The sequence below is a fragment of the Leucopleurus acutus genome, assembly GCF_964270905.1.
Source record: "Leucopleurus acutus genome assembly, chromosome: X".
Classification (NCBI taxonomy): Eukaryota; Metazoa; Chordata; class Mammalia; order Artiodactyla; family Delphinidae; genus Leucopleurus; species Leucopleurus acutus.
This window is the reverse complement of record NC_139148.1, coordinates 87,959,863-87,971,617: the sequence shown is the minus strand read 5'-3', so window position 1 is coordinate 87,971,617 and position 11,755 is coordinate 87,959,863. Positions and strand designations below refer to the sequence as shown.

Here is an 11,755-nt window from a genome sequence, read left to right as displayed (position 1 = left end):
AGTGGATATATATTGCTTCACCTCTACAGACATCATAAGCTAGAGGGGAAGAGGGTGGGGGACTGGACGAAATAGGTGAAGGGGATTAAGAGGTACAAACTTGTAGCTATAAAATAAATAAGCCACCTGGATGTAATGTACACATAGGGAATATATTCAATAATATTGTTATAAGTTTGTATGGTGACTGATGGTAACTGGACTTATTATGGTGATCACTTCATAATGTATAAACTATTGAATCACTATGTTGTACACCTGAAACTAATATAACATTATATGTTAATTATAACTCAATTAAAAAAACACAGGTTTGCTTTTTGAAAAATAACTTAGACTGAAAGAAACAATCATATCAAGTCCGTAGAAAGAGATGACACACAGAATCAAAATGATGATCTTTTTATAGCTGCTCTCATCTCAGGGCTCATTTTTAAATAGGTTCTTAACAATTTATATTTTTTATTAGGGTTCACAGTCTGCTAAATAAAAGCAGTAATAAGATATTTCATAAAGTATCATACAATTTAAATCTTATGAACTTAATTTCATAAAAAATTAGGTGCATATTCATACTGGCTACCCTAAAACTGCTGTTTCATCTATGGCCTAAAATAATGTATAAGAGATTTAGTTCCACCACTAAAAACAATCCCATCACTACATTTTTTGCATGTTTTACAACAAAAAGTTTGTGCTCTTAATCAAAAAGATCCACAGACTAATTCAACATGTAAAAAATAATTTTACACAAACACCAAGAAAACCTTTCAAACTCACTTTTATTTTCCTTTTTCTTCCTCACAGAACTTCTCCATACATCACATTTCTTGCAGCTATAAAGTCACTTGATGTTGGTCAGGTACCATTTTATGCCTAAACTTTGCTGGCATGAAAATATGGCACTTAACCAGTGTTAAATCTATAAAATATTTATATAGGGCAGGACACTAAGGTTTATACACTTGGCAATTAAACCACATCAAAATAGGACAAGACCCCCATCCTACATGTTTCAAATCAAGTGTTCACAGTCCCTATCTGGTGACTGTCCACTGATTCAAAAGGCAGCAGAGGCAACAGGCAGTTACTTCAAAGGACATTGAACACTATGATCTAGAAGCACCTTATGATGTTACCCCAGTGTCATGTACCACCCTACCTTTGTCCAGGGTGGTCTCATAATTCTAGAATGGCAGGTCCAGCTGATACAAAATAAAGACAGACAACATAACATTTAGTCTGTGGAGATATACTAACTCATTACTATGCACACACTGTGATTTTGAACACAACTCGTCCTAAAAACTTGTCAAGAACATCCTGGTGTTTTCGGTTGGGTAATCCATCTACCTTTCACTTGACTGTTACTTCTTTTATGGTACTGCAGGGTCAAAGGTGACCTAGATGTCAACTAATGGCAGTAGATACCTCACATGCAGTTTTTTCTCATAATATGGAAAATATTTTATTCCTATACTTCCATTGGGAGGATAAGTTGATAGAGTAGCTGTGCTTTCATCCTTCGAAATACATTCTATAGTTGGTTCTCCTTAAGGATTTAATTCAATTACTCTGTTTTCACATGAATACAAGGCTTTCCTCTGGTATAACCAAACTCAGGATCATCCACACCACCACATGCTTGAAGTAAGACAGTAAAAAACTGACATGCACCATAAATTGGACTTCTGTGTTCAAAAGGCACTTCATCAGGACAGACTGTGAGATTCTTCTGTTCTTCTAAGTCATATGGCTTTAGGTCTTCAATGTACCCTTTATAGGAATCTGGATCAGACAGATTGAATGAATATTGCAACACAGTCACTGACTTTGGAAAAACCATAAGTCCTGAACTATCTGGTCACGATATTTTGGAACCTCATGGTTCAGATTCTGAAACATAGCCCACATTGTGAATGAGAAGAGTGCAGCCAGGAACCCATAAAAGCCTGGGTAAAAGGGCAAGATCAAACCTTTGTTTAAGGGTCTTTTCACTGTTCAAATACAAGTGCATTTTCGTGTATGGTGCGCTTGTGTGATTAACCCCCTGTTGTACATTCAGTGTACAGTACACACTCAATACTCCCACTCTTTCCGACTGGTTGGGGTGGCAGCGTGAGTCACAAGGCAGCTGCAGGGGTGGAAATTTCCTCTTCCTGGGAGTGGAGCAGGGTCTGGCTTTGCTGAACCGCTCGGCACCTCCGCCAGAGTCTCTCCGTACAAAGGCGCGCTGCGTATAAATAAGGCCCTGGGGGCGCTCGGGCCGCAGGCTCCGGGCTCCAGGAAGGGGTCCCCGGCTTCCCGGCGCCGCTCAGGAAGGGAGGCTCCGGCTCATTGGAGCCGTCTTAGAGGCTGCTTACCACGGCATCATTTGTCCATCTCTCTATACTGGTTGCTGAGAATGCTTTCATACATCATGAGAATTAGCCCTAATTTGCAAATATTTACTCTAACCATTTCAGACAAGCTTTGCTGGGATGTTATTGCTTTTGTTATTTGCCATAGGGCGTTTTAAATTTTTTCAGTAATAGAATCATTTACAAGTAATACAGCTCACTATAAAAAATGATCAAAAAGTAATATCCTGGCCACCATCGACTGCACAGGGAGATTAGAGCATTCAGAGCTCTGGTAGTTTCCGGACACAGTGAGAAAGCTTTATTGTAATTCCAGGTTTCACTACTGAGCAGGCATTTACAAGACAGTGTCCCTGATTTACTTCACCTCTCCTAACTTCCCATAGCCTGGTCTGAATTAGGGATTTAATAGGAAGTAACCTGAATAGCTCTTAAGATCAAGGGAGATTTTTGGGAGTCTGGTGCTTAATCCCTCAACCACAGGGCTCCCCAGGGCGGGAGACATGATGAAATCACAATGCCACATGAACAGTTCTGTGGACCAGTGACTGGTCCCCTCACACTTTAGGAGAGTGACATAGTGTCAGCCACTGTCTGAGTCAATGGCGCAAAGCATGGGCCTGGGCACACTGCACTCTGAATCCCCTTTGCTTTGACCCCAGGCCATGTACCTCCAACAGCCCTCTCAGCTCGCAGTGAATCTCTCTCTAGATCCTCGTAAAAAGTAAATGTCATTTTTGTTTGTTATTCACATCAGTAGTTCTCCAGCTGTGGTCCCTGGACCAGCAGCATCAGCATCACCTGGGAACTTGTTGGAAGTGCATATTCTTGGGCCTCACCCAGATGGGGCCCAGTAATTAGTGTTTACACGTCATACAGATGACACAAGACAGTTTGAGAACCACTGCTCTAATCTAGAAATGACTGATAGAGTTTTATATGTTATCACCTCTCTGAGCCTCAGTCTTCTCAGTGGATGTGACGAAATCCCTCACTTTACCACAGTGGTGTGAGGAATAAATGGGAAATCCTTTGCAAATGGTACCTGTTGACTCTTCTGTGTTGTAAGATGAATTACCTCCTGGAGCTAGGAAAAGAATAGAAAATCCTTATACTATTTCCTTTTTTAAAAAAATAAGTGCTGTAACTGATCTAAAAAAAATAAAGTCTTTTAAAAATGTGCTTTCTTTTCCTCCTTACTTTATCTTCCAGGAGACTATAATACAAAATATAGTGAGAAAATCTATTTTTAAACGTCTGGCACACAATAAGACTTCAACAAATATTAGTCCTGGCCTACTCTGATTTCCCTCTCACATAAAAGAGATGAGTTTGATGTAAACTACATAGAATACAGCTATCATAGACAGCATCTGGAAATGTAAACAATAAGTAAAATATACATATATTTGCATAATGTATGAAGCTTTGGTGCCATGTCTTCATTGCGTGAAGGAAGAGTCCTGAGGGAAGAAAATACTCCCACCATGTCCTTTTTTTAAGATTTATTTATTTAATTTTTGGCTGCGTTGGATCTCCGTTGCTGTATGTGGGCTTTCTTTAGTAGCAGTAAGCAGGGGCTACTCTTCATTGCGGTGCATGGGCTTCTCATTGTGGTGGCTTCTCTTGTTGTGGGCTTCTGTAGTTGTGGCTCGTGGGCTCTAGAGCACAGGCTCAGTAGTTGTGGCACATGGGCTTAGTTGCTCCGTGGCATGTGGGATCTTCCCAGACCAGGGAATGAACCCATGTCCCCTGCATTGGCAGGTGGATTCTTAACCACTGCACCATCAGGGAAGTCCCATCCACCATTTCCTTTTATTCCAGGTGGTTACTTGACCCTATTAGTTTAGCTCAAGTTTGACACTGAAGAGGAATCATTTCTGCCTGATCAGTGTGGCTAGAGGTTTTGCCTGAGCCTCAGGCCTAATGCAAACATTACCAACTTGCCTAGAACACTGTCTGTTACATACCAGCCACTAAGTACACGGGAATGAACGAATGAATGATAGTGACTCCTGGGCTCAGTCTCCGGATGATCACCCATCTCCTCATGTAGAGGGCTGCAATCATGACCTCTGATAAATGGAAAGAAGCAGGTTTTGAGAACCTCTGTATATCAGGTTTTGTTCTAGGTGTTCGAGATACATTAGTGAACAAAACAAAGTGTTAACCCTCCATGTAGCTTACATTCTAAATTCTTAGAATATAGAGGAAGAATCAGACAATACACACTGTAATGTCAGGTAATGATAAGTGCTATGAATGTGCATGTGGATATGAGGCTTAGCAAATAGAATTATTATTCCTCCAGCAGCTTAGAGAAATGGCTGATGCCAATTCTCAGGCATTTAATGTACAAGATAAGTCTAGAATATCTTGTCATATCATTTAGCAAAGAAGCGGTCAAAGATTACTAGGGTAAAAAAATAAAGGAATGCTGAGGTCATGTCAAAAGGACACAGGAGATAGCCTGAAGAGTCTTCCACTGGCCTAAGATAGAACTTGAGCATAAAAAAAGACTATACCAAAAAAAAAAAGACTATAACAGATTGAAACACATTGAACATGTTTTTTAAACTGTCAAGACAGTTCTCAGAAAAGGATATATAAATGACTCTTAAATATATGAAATAATATTCAACCTTACTCATAAGAGAAGTATAAATTAAAACTAAAATAAGATATAATTTCTCACTTATCAGATTGGCAAAAAGTCAAAGGTTTGACCACATAGTTTTTGGTGAGGCTGTGAACAGACATTCTCATGCTTTGATGGTGGGAATGTAAAATAGTACCACCCCAATGGAGGGGAAGTTGTCGAATCTTGCAAAATTACATAAAGCTTTTTCCCTTTGACCCTGTAATCCCACTTCTAGGAATGTATCCCAAGGATACACTGGCAAAAATAACAGTAAAGCATATGCAGTAGATTATTCACTGCAGTCCTATATGTAATAGCAGAAGGTTAAAAAAAACAAATGTCCATCAATAAAGGACTGTTTGAATCAATTGCAATACATCCACATTAAGGAGTATTATGTAGCTGTAAAAAGAATGAGGAATATATACTCTATATACTACTTTGGAATGATCTCCTGGTATATTGTTAAGGTGAAAAAGACAAGGTGGAGAAAAGCACGTATAGTATGCTACCACTTACCTAAAAAGGGAGAGAGAGAGGGATGAGTACACAGATGATAGTGATAGAGGATGATGAGAGAGAGAGAGAGAGAGAGAGACTCCTGATATTAAATCAAAATAATGGGCAGACATCTGATCCACTACCATCTTGGGCCCCAGGAGTTCAGGCTATGGGATTGGCAGCAGCAAAGTAGCCCAGCTTTGTGAAGACTCCTAGGCACCCAGGCACGCATCTTCCTCACTGAAGCCACCACCAAGATTTCTAAGAAGAAGGTCAATTCAGCTAAAGAGGCAGTAAAGAAAGAGCCCAAGGGAGATTCACAGGTTGTAGCCAAACCTTTTCCTTCCAAAGTTGAGACTAAGCCAAAAACAAAAGGCAACAAGAAAGAATAAACCTTCAGGAAAAATGTGCAAACAAGAGGGAAAGGAGGAGCAAAAGGGAAATCCACTGGGGCTGGGGTGGCTAACCAAGACACTAAAGGCTGCAAAAAAGAAGAGACAAAAAAGGAGAGCATGGCCTCTGATGCAGCAGGACGGAAAGAAGTCAAGTCTGACTGGCATACTTAAACCAAGTCTTACTGGTGGTCCCAGTGCCTCCCTTCTTCAACAATATGGAGGAATGTTTTTTATCAGCTATTTAGAAAATGCAAATTTTTTAGTAGTTCCAGAAACATATTTTTAAGAAGGAAGAAATTCCACCTCATTTAAAAAACATATTTAGATAAGTGTAAATGCTTTGTTTAGGAAATGAAATCATGTGCTGGCTGTTTATTTTTCTGTAAAGCCATAAATTAGTCAGATATTGAATGAAAGGAAGCTTTGACTGTCTTGTGTGTCAACTTAGCATTCCGTAGACTGGAGACGAGGGTAGTGTTTATATCCTGTTATACAAAGCATAACTAAATGGTAATTTAGAGCCACAATCATGCACTTAACATGTCATAAATATTTAAAATTATTTATTCATATGGTTTTATTAATTATCATATCAGAAAGCAAGAAAGCTATCAAAGACGATTGGGGTAGTGTCAAAAGCACTCAGGAACCAACTTGAGAAGGGCTACAATGCCAATTTGAATATCATTAAGAATAATAACTGCAATGAACTTATGAATTGAAACACATCAAAAATGTTAAAAACCCATGAGTAATAATGACTCTGAAAAATATATTCATTGGTCACCTTTGGAGGATGGTGCTAAGGGAATCCAAGCTGTCCCTCAGAGTGATGAAATAGCTTTCGAGAGGAATTTTTCCTTTATAGACATATTGCAACTAGTAAATGAAGGAAGAATTATAGAATTGGAATATCACCATCTTATAAACCCCTAATGAAATAATGAATCTAGGTAATGACTATCAATGATCGCTAATATCACAAAGAAGAGATTCAGCCAGATATTCTGTACCTCTTGATGGAAATACACACAACATTTATGAAATATTACTGCCCAAAAAAATCAATCTTGAATCAGATCAAGGCTCTAGATCTGCCAGTTTACAGGAAGTATAAGGAACAAAAGAATACTGTAACCAACACGTCAGAGATGTGATCAGCAAAATCCAAAATGTGAGAAACTTTACAGGATAAACAACCTGTTTTCTTCAACAAATAAATTGAAATAATAATTTAAAAATAAAAACAGAGACAGGGAACCAATGAATTGAGAGACTTAGGAGACATCCACAAAATACAATGTATGGACTTATTTGAATCCCGTTTCAAAGAAACTGTAAAAGGAAAATAAGGCATTCAGGAAAATTAGAACACTAAGTGGAAATATAATGTTAAGAAATATTGTTAATTGTTTTATGAATAATAGTGATTTCTTTAAAGTCCATCCTGTTTGGATGGATTAAATACAATTGACTATAAATTGATAATTATTGAAGTTAGTTGGTGAGAATATGTTAATCTATTACTATCTACTTAGGTAAATATGTTTGAAAAAATCCATATTAAAAATATAAGAAGCATACATCTACAGCGTCCCTACTATAAATTCATGTCCCTATTAAGAGTTGAACTCAGCATGAACATAAATGCACCATTGGTCTAGTTTGGTAGAAGTGGTTCAGAAAAAGCAATAATGAGGTCAGAAAAAGAAGTATAATTAAATGAATTATGAAGGTCAAACACAGTAAGTCAAAAAAACATAAGCTAAACCCTTCAGCCATCCATAGGCACTCAAGATATTAAGAAGATAAAAGTAATATTAGAGCTTTTCAGATACTCTTGGAATTTTATTTGATTGGAGTCTTACCAGATGCATCTGGTAAGAGAATGATGATAGTGAGTTATTTCTTCTAAAAAACCAAACTGATCATCTGCAGCCTCCTCTTCTGCCTTCTCTGTCCCAGTAAAAGCTGCCATTGCCTCATCCAACCAGTTGTTCAAGCCAAAAACCTAGGAATCATTGACACATTCTTCTCCCTCATTCTCCACATCCAATTCTTTACCAAGAGCTGTTAATTTGCAAATACTTCTAAAATACTTCTACTTCTCTCCATCTCTACCCCTACCATCCTAGCAAATGTCACCATAATTCTCATCCAAACAACTGCAATAGCCTCTCAACTCTTTTAGTCATCCCTCCACTCTTGCCCCCTCCAATCAATTCTCAGAAGTGCAGCTAGAATGTTTTCAAAATGTAAATCCTGTCAGGCTCATTTCCCTGCCTAAATCCCTGCTATGTCTTCCCCTGGGTCTTGAGATAAATACCAGAATCCGAAACACAGTATATAAGGCCCGTGTAATCTGGTCCCTGCTACCTCTCCAGCTTCATCTTCCACCATTTTGCCTCCCACTCTCTGCAGTCCAGTCACACTGACCTTATTTATGTTCTTCAACTGCATCACACTCCCTCGGTGTCAAGGTCTTCATGTATACGGTTACCTCTGCCTGGAACTCTTCCTCACACCCTATTTCTTGACCCCATTCTTCTGGATAACTCCTATTTATCTTTCAGATACCAACTTAATATCTGTTTCTAGAAGTCCTCTGACCCTAACTCCTCCACTCCCAGATAAGGTAAAGTGTTGACAGAGTACTTCTCCCATCATAGCGCTTATCACACCGTATTACAGTTATTTGTTTAATATACTTCTCTCCCAGTACACTTTAAGCTCTATAAGAGAAATAATCAGGTATGACTTGTTCACTATTTTATTTCCAGCATTTAGATCATTGCATGGCACAGTTTACTCAAAAAATAGTTGTTAAATGAAAGACAAATAAGTCCCTTGTTGTTTTGAGGATTTCCCTGTTCTGAAGGTGACACAACTGTTTTATTAATGTTTATTAATGAATACTGGTTTAAAAAACACCAGAAGAGTCTAAATGTTACAATATTTTATGTCCTGATGTTCCGCCTATCCACAGACGGTGAGACATTCTATCAATAAGGCCTGTGCCTAAGAATGAGTTTATACATTATGAGTGCCTGCTGTTTAAGGTCACTTCACCACCTGTACTCTGCATCCATTCCTGTCCAGTATCTTCAGATACTTTGCCTACAACCTTATCTCTCTTTATAGATCATTCTAATAGATCATAGTAGCATCTAAGCCTGCTCTAGTATCACTCATCTTTGAAAAGCCCTCACTTGATCCATATTCCTCTCCACCTACCACTCAATTTCTCAATGGCTCTTGAGAGTAAAATTTTTCTAAAGAATTATCTATTCTCATTGGCTCCTCTTCTTAATCTCCCATTCACTCTTCAGTGTACTCTGAAATGGCTTCTCTATCTGAAATGGAATCTCTATCACATCACTGAAACTACTCTTGTCAAGGGCACTGAAGACCTCCATGTGCCAAATCCAGTGGACACATTTCTGTTGTCTTCTTGCTTGATGTCTTAACAGTTGAATTCCTTTTTTGAAACAGTTTCCTCTCTTGAATCCTGGGGTACCACTGTCTACTAATTTTCTTCTTACTCCACTAATCACTCCTTCTCAGTCCCCTTTGCTGGATTCTTCCATATGCTGGGGTTCCTCAGGGATCTTTTCTTGACCCTTTTCTCATTTCCCACTCTATACCCTTTCCCTAAGAGGCATTCTCATGATTACAATTACAGCCTATGTACTGGTGACTCCCAAGACTATAACTCCAGACCAATCCTCTCTGCTGAGCTTCAGATTCATATACCTGACTGCCTGATGGACATCTCCACTTGATGTTCTTCGAGTACTTCAAATTCGAACATGTCTGATAGCAGAGTCATCATCTTCATTTTAAATGTGCTCCTCTTCCAATGTTACCTATCTCATGGGCACTACCATCCAAACACTTGCGGAAGCTAGAAAACGAGAGTAATTCTTTTTTTTTTTTTTTTTTTTTTTTTTTTTTTTTTTTTTGCGGTACGCGGGCCTCTCACTGTTGTGGTCTCTTCCGTTGCGGAGCACAGGCTCCGGATGCGCAGGCTCAGCGGCCATGGCTCACGGGCCCAGCCGCTCCGCGGCAGGTGGGATCTTCCCGGACCGGGGCACGAACCCGTGTCCCCTACATCGGCAGGCGGACTCTCAACCACTGCGCCACCAGGGAAGCCCCAGAGTAATTCTTGATTTATTCTTCTCCTCTATCCCTAATCAGCCACGAAATTCTACTATTTCTACAGCATTAATATCTTTTGACTTTTTCCAAGTATCTTTTCCCCATCCCCAGAACCAGAAGCCCTATGAATTAAAAATATTGTGGTACTCTCATTTCTGCTCTAATTCAATAGTACTAAACTCACATGTATGTTAAAATTAAAATAGCTTCTGACAAAGACTCCCTCCTTGACCAAACTTTAATTAGGCTTCACTGAGCCCTCTTCTTGACTAAGACTCAACCTTGGTCTACCTTTAGCAAAGAATCCTGTTAAGACAGTTTGGCAAGAATATCCCTACGCTTGATGTCTCCTCTTAGTAATTTCTATACACTGACCCCCTCACTCTTCTCATAGACTATAAATCCCCAGCTGTCATTGTGGTATTTGGAGTTGAGTTCAGTCTCTCTCCCTTGCTGCAATAGTCTCTCCCCTGTTGCAATAATCTTGAATGAAATCTTCCTTACCATTTTAACAAGTGTTATAATAATTTTTCTTTGACATTTCTTCCAAATTTATTGATTATACACTTAATAATTTCATCAGAACTAATTTTTTCTTTTCCTTGGTTCCTCCACCCTTCTGGTGCCCTAAATATCAATATATGCTTAGTCTGCCTACTGGGAAATTTAACACTATTCCCTCCTACACTTTAATTCAGACTATCAACACTTATTGCCAAAGCAACATGTTTCCTATGACCATGCTGAGTTATTTGTATTGCTGTTTCTTCTAATTGGAATCCCTTTGTCTGTCCTCCACATTTGATGGACTAACTTTAGCTTTCCTTCAAATCTCTTCTTAGACATAATTCATTTTGGGAAGCCTTCTCTACCCCAATGGTGTGCTAGAATTAACTTATCCTGACTTTCAAGAGCCTATTATGCACAATTCTATGTTCAGTGACATCAATTTGGTAGCTTGAAACTGGTCATGATGGGAGCATTTCCACCATGAAAATCACCAAACACTAACAGATCAGGGCTTTTACTTTTTTCAGAGAACTGATCGTTAAACATTAACCAGCACACCACTGCCCTGCCTCCTCCCCACCCATCCAAAATTTGCGTTAGATGGCTCTGCTATGGGCTCTGATAATAACCCTAACACCCATCACTATGTACTGTAGGTTACGTGTCTGTGTCTCCCTCCATACTGAAATTTTCTTGAGAGTAGAGATACTATATCTCTAGAATCTTAGCCAGTATTTGGTTCATGTAAGTTACTAATTAGTGTTAGTAGTCTTTGACAGATTGTTTATCTGAATGAATGACTAGAATGCATGCTTGTTAAACACTTGCCAACCCTGGGAGAACCATTAGCAGAGATGATGGTTCTTGACTACCATCTTCAGTGATCACTTATTTGCCTGAAAAGCATGGAATCAGAGCAAGGGGACTGAGCTGGATACTTTCCATGGCCTGTGCCATCAAGCTGTGATTTGATGCAGATATTTCGTCTACACCACAGGTATATGTTTGTCCTACAGAATGAACCATGCTAACCATGGTCCAGGGATCCCTCACTCTCTTCCCTCTCAAGCAGCAGAGAAGACTGTAGTGTTTGCCTGTCTGATTCATCCTCTTCTTGGCTGCTATTGTTCATCAGCCAGCATTTACAGTTAACATCAAGGGACTACAATAGCATGCAGATCCAGTAATAT

At 39.1% G+C, this 11,755-nt stretch overlaps 1 pseudogene across 1 annotated transcript; it reads right to left on the bottom strand.

Annotated features, from left to right (window-relative positions):
- Positions 1-1,403: 1,403 nt before the first annotated feature.
- LOC309978604 (sodium/potassium-transporting ATPase subunit beta-3-like) lies at positions 1,404-4,430 on the bottom strand (annotated as a pseudogene). Its single transcript has 2 exons — positions 4,331-4,430; positions 1,404-1,997 (listed from the first exon to the last, which is right to left on the bottom strand). The product of its transcript is annotated as a sodium/potassium-transporting ATPase subunit beta-3-like (transcript).
- Between the last annotated feature and the right edge of the window lie 7,325 nt (positions 4,431-11,755).